The sequence below is a fragment of the Haemorhous mexicanus genome, chromosome 4 (assembly GCF_027477595.1).
Source record: "Haemorhous mexicanus isolate bHaeMex1 chromosome 4, bHaeMex1.pri, whole genome shotgun sequence".
In the NCBI taxonomy this organism is placed as follows: Eukaryota; Metazoa; Chordata; class Aves; order Passeriformes; family Fringillidae; genus Haemorhous; species Haemorhous mexicanus.
This window is the reverse complement of record NC_082344.1, coordinates 686,978-699,582: the sequence shown is the minus strand read 5'-3', so window position 1 is coordinate 699,582 and position 12,605 is coordinate 686,978. Positions and strand designations below refer to the sequence as shown.

The window sequence follows — 12,605 nt, the reverse complement described above, 5'->3', positions numbered from 1 at the left end:
AAAGAGGAGATGTTTGGGGTGCTTCTCAGGGCAGAGCTGTGCTCTCCCCAGGGCTAAGTTCAGCACTGTAAGAGGTGAGGAGCTGTGTGCGAGGCTGATATGGTTGATTGGTTGGTTGTTTTCTCAGAACCACTGCATTGAAGGCTGCAGGCGAAACGTGTGTGTCAGATGCAGCGTTATTGCCTTACTTGGGCTTCTCATGACTTTCTGCTTGCTTTATAATAAATGCCTCACCTTAGGGCTTCTAAGTATCTGTTAAAAATTCCCTGTACCTTTGCATGCTGGAAGCCCAGCTAGCAAGGCACAACAATTGTACTTCAGGTGGCATAAATGGTATCTGCCAGCTCCTGTGTGGAACTGTACAGACCAGACCACAGGTTTGGGGGTTTGCTTCTGTCACCCCTGCAGGGCAGCAGGGGGGCTGGAGGTCTCTGCTGTCAGCTCAAGGCTCTCACCAGAGGAGGGGTCAGGTTATAGTACAGCTGAGGCTGGTGTACTCTAAAGAAAGTAGCACCTCGTGCTCCAGGGAACTCTTAGCAAGAGCCTGCCTGGAATTACCAGCTGGAGAGATTTATTTGGTGCTCTCTAGGTTAGAGGGACATAATGCTCTGAGGAGTGAGAGAGGTTTGAGGAATGCAGGGTCAGAGCTCCTGGAAGACATTTGCCAATTCAGTAATCCTGTGGGCACGCAGTGCTGAGCTCAGCTCCTGGGAGGGGACTGGCCCAGCAGAGCAGGAGATCCTGGGAAGTGCTGCAAAGCTTCCCAGGGAAAGTGCAGCACTTGACACTTGGGTCATCCCTTCTCTGTGCAGCTGTTGATCAGGAAATCATCTTGAAAAATTAATCAGATTTTTCTGTTTAGTGGAGTTTCATGTCTCTCAACTTTGATTTCTCGTGTTTTACTTTGGTTCTCCCTTCTGTTTCCTAAGCATTATCTTCTTCTTGGAAAATCTGGAAGTTAATTTTTTCCTATCCTGCAGTTACTTAAGCATTTACAGGGGGCTCTGAAATGGTTTTGCTGTTCCAGATGCAAATAACTGGTGAGTGCCCCAGCAGGACATTGCAGGGCTTGACCAGGAGAGTGTGTGAGGTTGGCAAGAAGAAAACCGTGTCATACTGCACTGCAAGGAGCAAGGAACTTGTCTTTTCGGGCTGCTCCCTGGAACAGTGTCACAATGAAGTTGGAAGGAGAAAGGCAGAGTGAGAGGAGGAGAGGAAGCACATGGCTGTTTGCCTGGTACTTTTGGAGTGCGTGGCAGCTCCGGTGAGAGCAGCCCGGTAGTGTCACCAGGCCGGAGGCTGTGGCCTCTAAAGCTTGGGACAGCACAGCTCACATGGAGCTGACAGGAATGTGTGAGAGCAACAATGCATAACATAGCAAAGCCCTGGATTTCTTTTTCCCCACACACTGCAAAAAGCACAACAGATGGAAGGAACACCTTGGGGAAACAGTCACGGAGCTGGGGCTCAGGACACGGGAATTCAGCCACTGAGGTGGTACAAGACCAGGGATAAGCAGATGATCTGCCTCTCCTTTGTTTTGCAGATCATTTCAAGATGTTTTTCTTTCTCCCTGTCTGTTTTTACTCTCGGTTCTTCAGGGCTGGCACAGTTTCACATTCTCTCCCTTTTAGAGAGGGGCTTTCTTCCAGCACGAACCTGTCCTGAAGTACAAAAGAACAATACTAACTATTTGTTAATGCCAACAGCAGAATTATTTAATCTTCCCCGCTCTAACCAGTCCTGCAGTCTGCTGCTGCCTGCCGTGTGAGGTACTTGGCAACATTCTTCTACAACAAGCTCTCTCTCCTCATCAAGCTTCTTGTCTCAGAGATGCACATGAAGCATTTCAGGTTTTTCACCCTTTAATCAGATGCCTGACCTGCTCTGAACAGTTCTCAGCTTATGACCTCTTCCCAATAAACAAGTTTCAAACAAGCTGCCACATCAGATTTTGTGCAGGACCGACTGTGAGACAGCAAGGAGAGCTGCTCATGCCAAATAGCGCTCTTTGGGCCAGACCTCGCTCTCCTTCCCTGCAGGAATTAATTTACATTTTTGGAAAGGCACGACCATCTCACTGAAAAGAAATTATATAATTTCTCCAGCACCGAGAGATCTCCTGTTCTGTGGAGAATGGAGTGTATTTAATTATGCAAAATATTTCTAGTGAGTTGTCCTGGAATGAACACTGTGTAGGGCACTTGGTTCTGCTGGAGTTAGGTGTGATTTCAAAAGTGAAGGAAACACCACAGCCACCTGGGCCACAGGTCCTTTGGTCAAGGAGAGTGTCAGAAACTCCCTGACACTCTGCCAGCGCTGTAATGCTGGAGTCTCAGAATGAGGCAGTGTGCAAGTCTTGCTGGGGAGCTCAGTACCTTAGAGCTGGGTCTTGGTGTTGAAATTATTTTGGGTCGGGTTTATTTTTCCTCTCCTTTGTTCCTTTAATCATAATAATCAGCGGAACTGAAAGAGTGAAGAAAATGGTGATTTTCTTTTTGTGACCTCCGTTATTCTGACCAAAACTGTTACCACCTTTGGGACACTTGCTGGCAGCTTCAACAAAGTATGCTGAAGTGAATGATTGTGTGAGTGAATGATTGGGTGACAGTCACTGTGTGGGCAATGGGTGCAAAAGCAGGTACACAGACAGGATCCTGTGCCCAGTGTTCCCTCCTCAGCCCCCTGTCTCTGTTCTAATAACTCCTTTCACTGCTGCTGAATGCACATTGCCCCATTTTCCCTGGCATAGGGGGAAAGCATCCTGAGGCTTTGCAGCGCTGTTCTCGGTGAGGGTGGTGTGCCCGAACAAGGCACCTGGGTGCCAGCGTGGGGCAAGATGTAAATATTGTCCACCAGGATCCCAGTTCCCGGGTGTCTGAACACAAGGCACTTGCCTGGAATGTTCTCCACTTACTGAGCTGGCCACTGTGCGAGTACCTGAGTTGCTTTGGCCTGGGAAGGGCAGGAACACTGGAAGGATATGGGATTATCTCCAGGTGTGTCACAGCTGGCTGTTGGCATCTCTGTGCAGGTGAGCTCTGTGCACACTGCAGGGACCTGTGACAAACAGTGACAAGGCTTTATCCCTCAGCTCCATAACCCAGTCTCCAGGACACCATTGTTTGCTGATCAGTGTGGTTTTTCAGACTTCATTTCCTATGGCTCCATTCCCCCATGTTTTTGAGAGAGGTGTTCAAACTTGTTTAGCCCTGAGGTGCCATCACAGATGTTGTCAAGCAAGTGATGTAATTGTTCTTGTGTAGCTGTGGCCTCGATGGCACGTGCACCTTGTCCACAGGTGACAGTCAGTGCTAATAAACATGGCTTTGCTTTCCTTCTAGCCCCTTTAGATTGGAAAACCTTCCAAGATGATTGGTGATAGCTGACCTTGGACCTTTCCACTGGTTCCTTCCTTGAGGAAGTCAGAAGAGTGAAAATGTGATTTTTCAGTGAGTACATTTGGTCCTGGTTTGTCCTGAGTGGAGGTGGCTCTGGAAGTTGGAGTGCATCCTGTGACTTCTGGGCAGTACCTTGTAGGACATCCCAGCAAACAGGCAGAGGGAAAGTAGGAGTTCTGTATTGTGTGCAGTGGAGAGAGGATCAGCCTGGGCAAATTCTCCCTCCTCCAGCATTCCTATTCTGGCAAGTTTCTGTGGAGGAGAGAGTCTGCAATGTTCACATAATGCTCAGCACACTCAGGCTCTCCAGACACTCCACGGTCATGATAAAATTCTACACACAACCTGATTTTTTAAATTAGCCATCAGTACTTGGTGGGTGGGTCTTTGATATCTTAGGCTGTGTTTGCTCTTGGTAAGAGTAGAACAGGATAAAACAAATCTTTCAGACTTCACAGGGTTTAAGAAGACTTGGTCTGTAGTGTCCCTTCCCTGGACTTGTGAGCTTAAAAGGGGGAAAACGCTTCAAACCATCTTCCCCCTGAGTCATAAATATTTTTCCCATCACATCAGTGTCGTAATCTCTCATTACTTCTCTCAAGAGAAATAATACTCAGCAGTGAAAGCCAGGGCCAAGCCCTTTGCTGAGAGGCCAGGGACTATAAGAGCAGCATCCCTTGAAACAGGATCTGAGGTAGGAAACCAGGATACAGCAGTGTTTGCTTGTTTGCTCAGTTTTCTTTTTTATTTTTTTGTATGTGAAATGGCTTGGCACCAGCTTATGCTTCATGTGAAATATTTACTGTTGTCTTATTTACAGGAATTTTAAAAGCTAGATCAGAAAAATGATCTCTAGTTTGTATGCATACTTTCCAGTAACCCAATCAAACCCCAGCTGCTGTGCAGGACAGAGTGAGGGTGAGTCAGGTCCTTTTTCTGAGGGCTGTTCTTTGTAGATTACTCTTGTGCCCTCTTTGAGTGGTGAGAATTTAATTACATGGAAGGAAAAAAAATCTAATACTTTGCTTGGGGATGGAAAAATCTAGGAATTCCTATGGTTTCCCAAAAATGTTTAGGACCCAGTCCTGCTCTCAGCTGATGGAACAGCAGTTTTGCTGTGCAGTTCAGTAGGGCACCAGGCTCTACCCCTCTTCCTCCCCTTTTGTCAGATAATGATGGAAGTTAGCTGGAAACTTGATTGTCAGCTGGCCAAAGGAAGTAAACTCTTCCATGCCTTTTGATTGTACGACTTGTGACTGTTCAAATCCCTGGACTTCAAGATTCTAATGATTTTTCCAAGGCTATTTTGAATAACTAATTAATTCTAGCATTAAAATCCAAAATTGTTGGTCAAGTGAAATATTAATTCATGTAAGATTGACATCTTCACCTTGATTTTTTCTTTTAATTTTTAATTTTAAAATATTTGGACAGGATTAGGCAGTGGGCATTGGAATGTCTGGTATGCACAGTAGGAACTACATCATATGGCATTAGTGCTCAAGTCTCAATCCTAATTCTGATTATTTTAATAAAGGGAATTCACGCTGTCACTTTTGTCCTTTTAGGAAAATCCTAGATAAATTTTAAAGTGAAAAAATAATCTGATAAAATTTAAGGCTGCTTCATTGCAGTGAACCCAAAGCAAACTTAATCTACATAACTAGGATGTAATGGTAGCTGTGTAAAGTCAGCCTTTGTGGCCAGCCTGCAGGATGGGATAAGGCTCCATTGGTCTCGGCATGCCCGCTGCTGTCTGCATTTCCACCGGCCCTGGCACCCTGCTGCTGCAGAGCGCCAGCCTGGCTCGGGTGCCCCGCCGTCAGTCCCACAGCTTGGCACGGCCGGGCACGCCCTGACCCCCGTCATCTGCTCCTCTCACAGGTTTGGGATCTGCGCTGGCTCCTCGGGGTGTTCTGCTCCAGAGCCCCAGTGCCGATCCAGAGCTCCAGGCACGGAATGTGCGATGTGGGTCAGTGGTTTAGGGCTTACAGAGGCAGTGCTGCGGTAATGGCTGGACTTGGTGATCTTACAGGTCCCTTCCAACCTTGGTGCTTCTGGGGTTCTATGGCTGTAGCTCGTGCTGAGTCCTTTTCCTGAACCCTTTTGGGAGGGTTCTCCTGGCCGAGGGCAGTGCAGGGCAGGAGGCTCCCCCACCGTGGACAGCACAAGGCAGCAGTGCCGTGCCTTGGTGGGGAGCGTGTCCAACCCAGCCTGGCACCAGCACTTGTCCTCAAGCACGGGGCCAGAGCCTGCCTCAGCTCCTGGAGCAGAAGCCTGTCCTGCATATTGATATTCCTTATCCGAATATTTGGTTTACAGCCCTGTCAGGGTCACTTCACAAATGCTTTGTGAACTTTTTTTAACAAGCAGTGTGAGGAGGTACATTTCAATCACTTGAAATGCTGTTTGTGAGAACAAAAATGCCCCTTTCCCTTGGTTGTGCTCTCTTTTATTAGTGAAATTTTAAGATTGGCAAGTATTGAGAATTTCCTCAGTTTTGAAATTCATCGTCTGAAGCCAGAAGAATATTGGATAAATATGTAGTAGTTTTTTGCCTTCTACTTGATGCATAATATCTTGCTATTTAAATCCATTTGGGAATCCAGGTCTTAGAGCTTCAAGGCATTCTTAGGCTTCCCTTGTGTCAGTTTCTGTACTGCCTTCAATTGGTTTATTGATCTGCATCAATATGTGCTGCGCTAGTTCGTTTGCAGTCTCACACATTGGGATGAGGAGAACGCGGGGGATTTTATCGCGACATTCCCTGGCGCGGCACTCGGCGCCCTTTGCGCCGGGAGTGACCAGCAGGAGGCGCCGTCACTGGCTCGTGAGTTGGGGCCCTCGCGCACGCCTCACGTGGCCCTCGCGCGCTGCCTCACGTGGCCCTAGCGCGCGGCCTCACGTGGCCCTCGCGCACGCCTCACGTGAGGCCGCGCGCGAGGGCCACGTGAGGCGTGCGCGCGCGGCCTCACGTGGCCCTCGCGCACGCCTCACGTGGCCCTCGCGCCGCCTCCGAACCGCGGCACGTGCGGCTCCCCTCAGGGCGCGGCGGGAAAGGGCTCCCCTCAGGAGCGAGCGGCTCCCCTCAGGAGGGAGCGGCGGGAAAGGGCTCCCCTCAGGAGCGAGCGGCTCCCCTCAGGAGGGAGCGGCGGGAAAGGGCTCCCCTCAGGAGCGAGCGGCTCCCCTCAGGAGGGAGCGGCTCCCCTCAGGGCGCGGCGGAGGTGCTGGTCCCGCACATCCCGTCATCCCTGTGACTCCGGCTAAATTCTTTCGGTAAGAAGACTTTACTTTCTCTGGCGGGGATTGTTCCCCGGCATTTTGGGCTGCCGAGCGGTGCCTGGCCAGGGCTGCAGGTGGCCTCCGGGTGGAAGTGTGGGTCGCAGTTCTTTAAAGGCCAAGCGATGGTCCTGTGCCCTTCCTGCTGCTCCCAGTCTCGCAGGCTGGGTTTGAGGAAAACGGGTTTTGGCTGTGTTGGGAAACAGGTGGGTTTGTGTCCAAAGGGCTGCACAAGGGCTGGAGGCCTGTCTCACTGTCTAGCTGGAAAAAAAGGGATTTCTACCCTGTGGAGTCATTTTCAAAGCAGGTGTATTGTGCTAAGAGGTTTAAGTCTCAGTTTCTGGAGTAGTATTGCTTTTTTGTTTGTATTTGTCTCTTGCGCTTTTGGTGATGTTTGTTTTAAGGAATGCTTCCTCTAATGTGCTCTTCAGATATTTCTGAGTTACTAAGTAGATTTTTTTTTTTTAATTACTTTTTCTGTTTATCAACATTATGTGTGTGAGAGTGCCGGGATGGAGTTTTCTACCGTGTGTTCTATTCCGCTGTTTCTGTTTGGTAAGACGATGGCAACTCAGTGATACTAATTTGGGGCAAGTGTGTGTAGTAACATATCATTGCTACATTAAGTCTGCCGGGTTTGCAACTGTCTACACGAGTTGCCTATGAAACCTATTGTGCTGTGTTATCTGAAGAAAAGTAGTAGTTCATGCGGTTTTTTTTGTTGGTGGATATACAAATTGTTGAGGCTCTTGGGTTTTTTTCCGTTTTGGGGGGGTTTTGTGTTTTATATTTTTCTTTTTTTTTTTTTTTTTTATTGTATTTTTGGAGGGGGTTTGGGTTTTTAGATTGGTTTGGTTTTTTGTTACGTGCCTTTGTGGTTACTCGGCTGGCAGATGGAGGAATGCACTAAGTGGCGGTCGGGTGGCAGAGTGCGTGTGGAGCGCAAGCCGTGTTCTGTGTGCAGCTACCCTGGGCTGTGCCCCAGTCGCTGCCTTGGGGGCCGTGCTGCAGGGAGCACAGCAGTGCTGCAGGGGCTGAGAGCTCCCCAGCTGCCCTGAGCACCTGCAAGGGCATCACGGGGAGGGATGCACCTGTGAGAGCCATCGATCCCAGCCCGTGTGCAGGGGTCGCTGCTTGTTGCAGTACGTGTCATGTGCTCTGACCAGCTCTTAACTGATAATGCCGTGTATCTTACCTGTGCCACAACTTGCTTTCAAGGAGGATAATAGCTTTAAACATGTGAGGGTTTACTAAACAAGAAAAAAACCAAAGCCCTGCAACAGAAAAACATCAAACCTGCAAAAAAACCCCAACAAACAACAGAACCTAACTTTACCCTGGAAGTACAACATCTGGTTTTAGGTGCTTGTAGTCTCCAAGGGTGATGCTTTGCGCTCTCTCAGGTCTTTAAAAAGAATTGTTTTCTGGCTGACACTGAAAGGAGCGAATGTTTGGGGGTTGTTGGTTTCGTTTTGACTTGTTAGTTTCTGGTTTCTTTCTTGTTTGTGTCGGGGGGCACAACAGAAAAAAGAAATTGAAGCCCGGGGAGTGCCGGGCTTTTGGGTGATCCTGAGCAAAAGGAGCCGGTGCAGGTTGTAAAGTTTGTAACAATGTCTTGTGCTAAAGTTTGGGAAACAGTTGCACCTGTTCCTCAAAGGCAGGCCTTCAGCTGGAAGGGTTCCTTTACTGTCCCAGTGTCCCCACATGAGGAATGTTTGGGGTCTGGTGAGAGTCACGTCCTTGGGGAGGGGTTGCAGCACTGGTTCTTTACTGGCAGGGAAGCAGAGGCCTGGGGAGACAGACAGCAGCATGTTTTGATACTGAGCTTTGGAGCAAGGAAATAATTATGACTTTATCAGTTAAGTGTCAGTCATTCTGTCTCTCGCTGTTTTGACATGTTCAATTCTAGTGACTGGTGGTAAAAGAGATGAGAGTGTTAGGGGGGTTTGAAGGGAAAATTTTAATGGAGGGAAGCAAGGGGAGAGAAAAACCTGTCGAAGACAATTTCTGGCAGGCGTTTGGGTTCCTGGTGCAGACAGATTGGCTGATGTTGATTGTTGACAGCTTCTGCAGCTTGCTAATTACAACTGTAAAAAATGCAGGTGAATGACAGGAACTTGAAATGTTAATTCTGCTTTTATTATTTTGCAGCTGCAACTGTTAGTTGGCTCTTGCTGTAATTGATGGACACTGCCAGTTGCTTAGACAGATGGGAATTAATACCGGTGTTCCCATTAGAACTCACCATCACAGTCACGCTGGCTTTGCACTGGGTTGATGTGTGCAAGAGAGTGCATGTGGAAGGAGGAAGCGTGGTTCCTGCCTGCAGTACTTGCCTTCCAGGGTGTTGGAGCCATCCATCCAACACAGAACAGATGAGCTGCTTGCCAGGTTAGTATATGCAAAAACAGGCCCTCTCTTTGCTCTGAACTTCTGGAAAAGGTTACATGTTGATAAATGCTGCCATAATAACATGGGTGTCTTAAGATTTGTGTTAAGTTGTTCTGATTGTTCCTCATCAGAAATGCAGCTGTCATCTTGGCTGGTGTCTCCTGCTGGTAGTCACTTGCACACCATGTGAATTGGGAACTATAATGCTTTTTGAAAGCGAAATGCTAGAGGTAGGGTAAGTAAAGCAGTTAATAATGTCAAGTAGTAGAGCAAAGTAGCAACAGGTCAGGGTTTTTCCAAAGCGGAGGTGTAATCTTCTAGGTGGAAGAAACCATTAAGAGAGTTGTAGTTGTTTCACTGATCTGCCAGTGGGCCTGCTTTCCATATGGATAATATCCTGGTCTCTGAGTATGGATTTGCTTCAGCCTTGCAGGGTTGGGTTGCTGAGGGAAGAAATGGCTCAGTTTGTCCCTCTGAGGACTTGTTCCTTTGCAGAGGATCAGTCTGTGGGAGTGAAGCAAGTCAGCACATGCAAAGAGCCCTTCATATGGGGAGGGAGCTGCACAAGTGTCAGTCTAGGTTGCTGAAATCTTGGCTAGTTTTTGACCAGCGAGGTGAGTCCATCAATTCCAAGTCCTCAGAAGCTTGTTTGTTTTTATTTTTTAGCAGTTAGCAGAACACATGGCTTTGAGGTGGTGTGGAAAATGCTTCTTTCCTGGATGCTGAGAGTTTGTGGTGAGCGGGACTCTCATCCCCGGAGGCGTTTGTGAGCCATATTTATACAGGTAGGCTGACAGAACACACAGCAGCTCAGCTGGAGGCGCCGATGTCCCTACGTGCTGGTTTGCTGGTTCCATGCAGGGCATGTCATGCACACACAGTGCCCTCTCTTCCTCCCAAGTCTCCTGCCATCAAATCCATGCCTGATGCTCAGACCCAATAGGTCTGGCTGCTTGCTCAGCCGAGGGCTGAGGTGGGAGCAGTGTGTGGGAGCCCCTCCCTGAGCCCAGCCGCAGAGCCGTGGTGTGCGTGGCCCCGCGCTCGCGCGCAGCACTGGAGATGTTTGACGCTCAAGGTAGGAGCGTGTTGCCCACTGCTATGCCAATTACTGGATATTAATGGCAGGATAGCATGCATATGCCTAAACTGGGAAGCAGAAGGTTAATAGACGAACAGCACCAGAAGATCCCATTTATCAGTTTCTATTTATCTCTCCTTGGGAGGTGGCAGGTTTACAGTAAATACCTTCTGTCCTCCTAATTTCCTAATGATGGGGATAATGATGGAGAATGGTGAAGTCATTAACTGGGACAGCCTCTGTGCATCACTCTGTCAACCACATCTCTCCAAGACCTGCAATGAAAAGTGATAGGCCCCAGCTGTTCACCAGATTCTGTTCCCTTCCCCCTTCCCCATGCTCAACCCCAAGTGCAGGCTTAGCAATTAAAAAACAAGGGGAAAAAAATGAGACCCCAGACCTGAAAGACACAAGCCAGTCCTTTTTTATGCTATGGCAATAATAGCCTAGTGCCCTGCACTTGGGTGTGGGTTGGCCCCCATTCCAATGCTCCCAGTTAAATGCAGTGCTATCCCCAGGCTGGGAGGTGTTATTTGGGCCAGGTGTGCGGTTCTGGAGGGAGGAATATGGGCTGGTATGGGTGGAAGCCAGAAGAAGGTTGTACTTCTGGAGCACGGGCCCTGGGTTTCCTTGGTCCTGCTTCCCATTTCTTCTGTGGAAGAACCTGTTCAATGCCTGTAAAAACGGCACCAGTTCTCTGTGTCTGACTCTTGTGTCCTGGGGTACTGATGGATTTTGGGGCTTACCAATGTCACGTGAAACTGCGGGGAGCACAGGGGATAGGCTCTGTTTCTAGATCCCCCTGCTTGAAGTTCACAGGACAGAGAAGTGTTCCTGAAAGATGAACCGAAGTTCAAATGAAGATGCACGTAAGTAAATTATTGCTTTGAAAAGATTGTCTTTTTTTTTCCCATTATGACATTGCTATGTAAGTGATTGTTAAGGTTTTTTGTATTTGTTTCACTTTTGGACAGTGGCTGGGGGTTGACGACTCTTTTTCAGGGAGTTAAGAGTGGTTTGCCATTTATAGCAGCCATGTGTTCATCCGATGAGGGCCTGTGATTATGGCCAGCCCTATTTTGAGCAGGCTGTGGCCTGGAGTACCACGTGGCAGAGCCACCCAGCCCTCCTGCGGATGGTGCCTTTTGGTCGTGACTGTCACATGCTGTGCCTGAGAGTCTGACCTTCTGCCTGGGTGCACTCTGTAAAGAGAGGCCTGCCTCAAGTGAGGTTTTCCTGTGCATCTACCGTGTGCTGGGCTCATAAAAGAACTCTGGAGCTGTGGGAGCTTTGTGTTAGAAGGGTTCATTAACTTTCAAATGTTTCAATTGAGAAATTTCAGAGCTCTCAGCATAGACCAGGGTGGCCGGCTCAGCCAAGAGTGTCCCCTGACAGTCAGGTACAGATGTGATTGCTAGTCAGAGCACCGTAAGAAACCTAATAGTGTCCCAGCAAATGTCATACTTGAGCTGGAAAGGATTAAACCAGATAGCCCGGAGAGGGTGTAAATAATTTTTATTGGGCTTTAAGAACTAGGGAGACAAGAGGAGCCTTTCCCTTGTAGCTTGCTAGGAATTGTGCCTGCAGGCTTGCACAGTGTATGCAGTGGTGAAAGAAAGGGTTCTGGGACTGGTCTTAATCTGAGCAGGTGCTTTAACTGTGTTCTGAAGTGCATTGGGCCGGGGTGAATCATGGTGGTACACAGGGATGTTTTTCTGACTGCTGTCTCTGGTGTCTGAGCCCTGAGACATCAGGGAGATGTGATGTTAGCTTGTTAACACATGAGACAAATGGAGTGTAAATGTTCCCTGTACGCTTCCTTCTTTATTTTCAAATTCTAGATGCTTTTCTTTGCTGTTCAAACCTAATGAGTTTGTTTTTTGTTTTGTTTTTTAAAATTCATGCTAATCTTTTAGCTGTGTGCTGGGGAGTCTTCTCCCAAGGGAGGGGAGTTGAGTTTAACACTTCTGGTGTCGCTTGGTTAATAACTTTGTGCCTCCGGTCCCAAATTTTGAGGCTGGGGAAAGAGGAATTCAATTCCATGTGTGATCATCCAGGTCCCTCTGTTTAACCTTGTTAGCTTGGCACAGGCTTAGGGGCTGATGTTTGACCCTAAGTCTGTCCTCCAGCTTTGGTTTAGACATGTGAGAGGTGCCAGTTGACTGGATTCCAGCCACTCCTAGGACAAGCTGCAGGGGCTCTTTGATGGTTTTTCAATGTTGTGACCCTTGCTGGGTTGTTTCTGGCCAGCTGGCCTTGCCTTTTCTCCTCAAGAAAGGCTAGCCCAGTGCTCCCAGTGGGGCCAAGCCTTGTGGATTGCAACCCTCTTGTGTTGCAATGGTTCCCGTAGGAGCTCCTAGCCAAAACTTAGAATATTGTTGGTTGTTAATGTCTTAACTTGCTCTGGTCTGTCTATTGCAAGCCCAGTGGTCCAGGGGTGAAGTCCGTGCTTTTGT

At 48.4% G+C, this 12,605-nt stretch overlaps 1 long non-coding RNA gene across 3 annotated transcripts in view; it reads left to right on the top strand.

Moving 5' to 3' along the window:
• The window catches only part of LOC132325946 (uncharacterized), a 227,107-nt gene that overhangs the window by 40,524 nt on the left and 173,978 nt on the right, over nucleotides 1-12,605 (top strand). For all 3 annotated transcript variants that reach the window (XR_009486088.1, XR_009486087.1, XR_009486086.1), the window contains 2 exons: nucleotides 8,832-9,071; nucleotides 9,738-9,856. This is a non-coding gene — a long non-coding RNA (uncharacterized LOC132325946). The remainder of the gene's footprint in view (nucleotides 1-8,831; nucleotides 9,072-9,737; nucleotides 9,857-12,605) is intronic.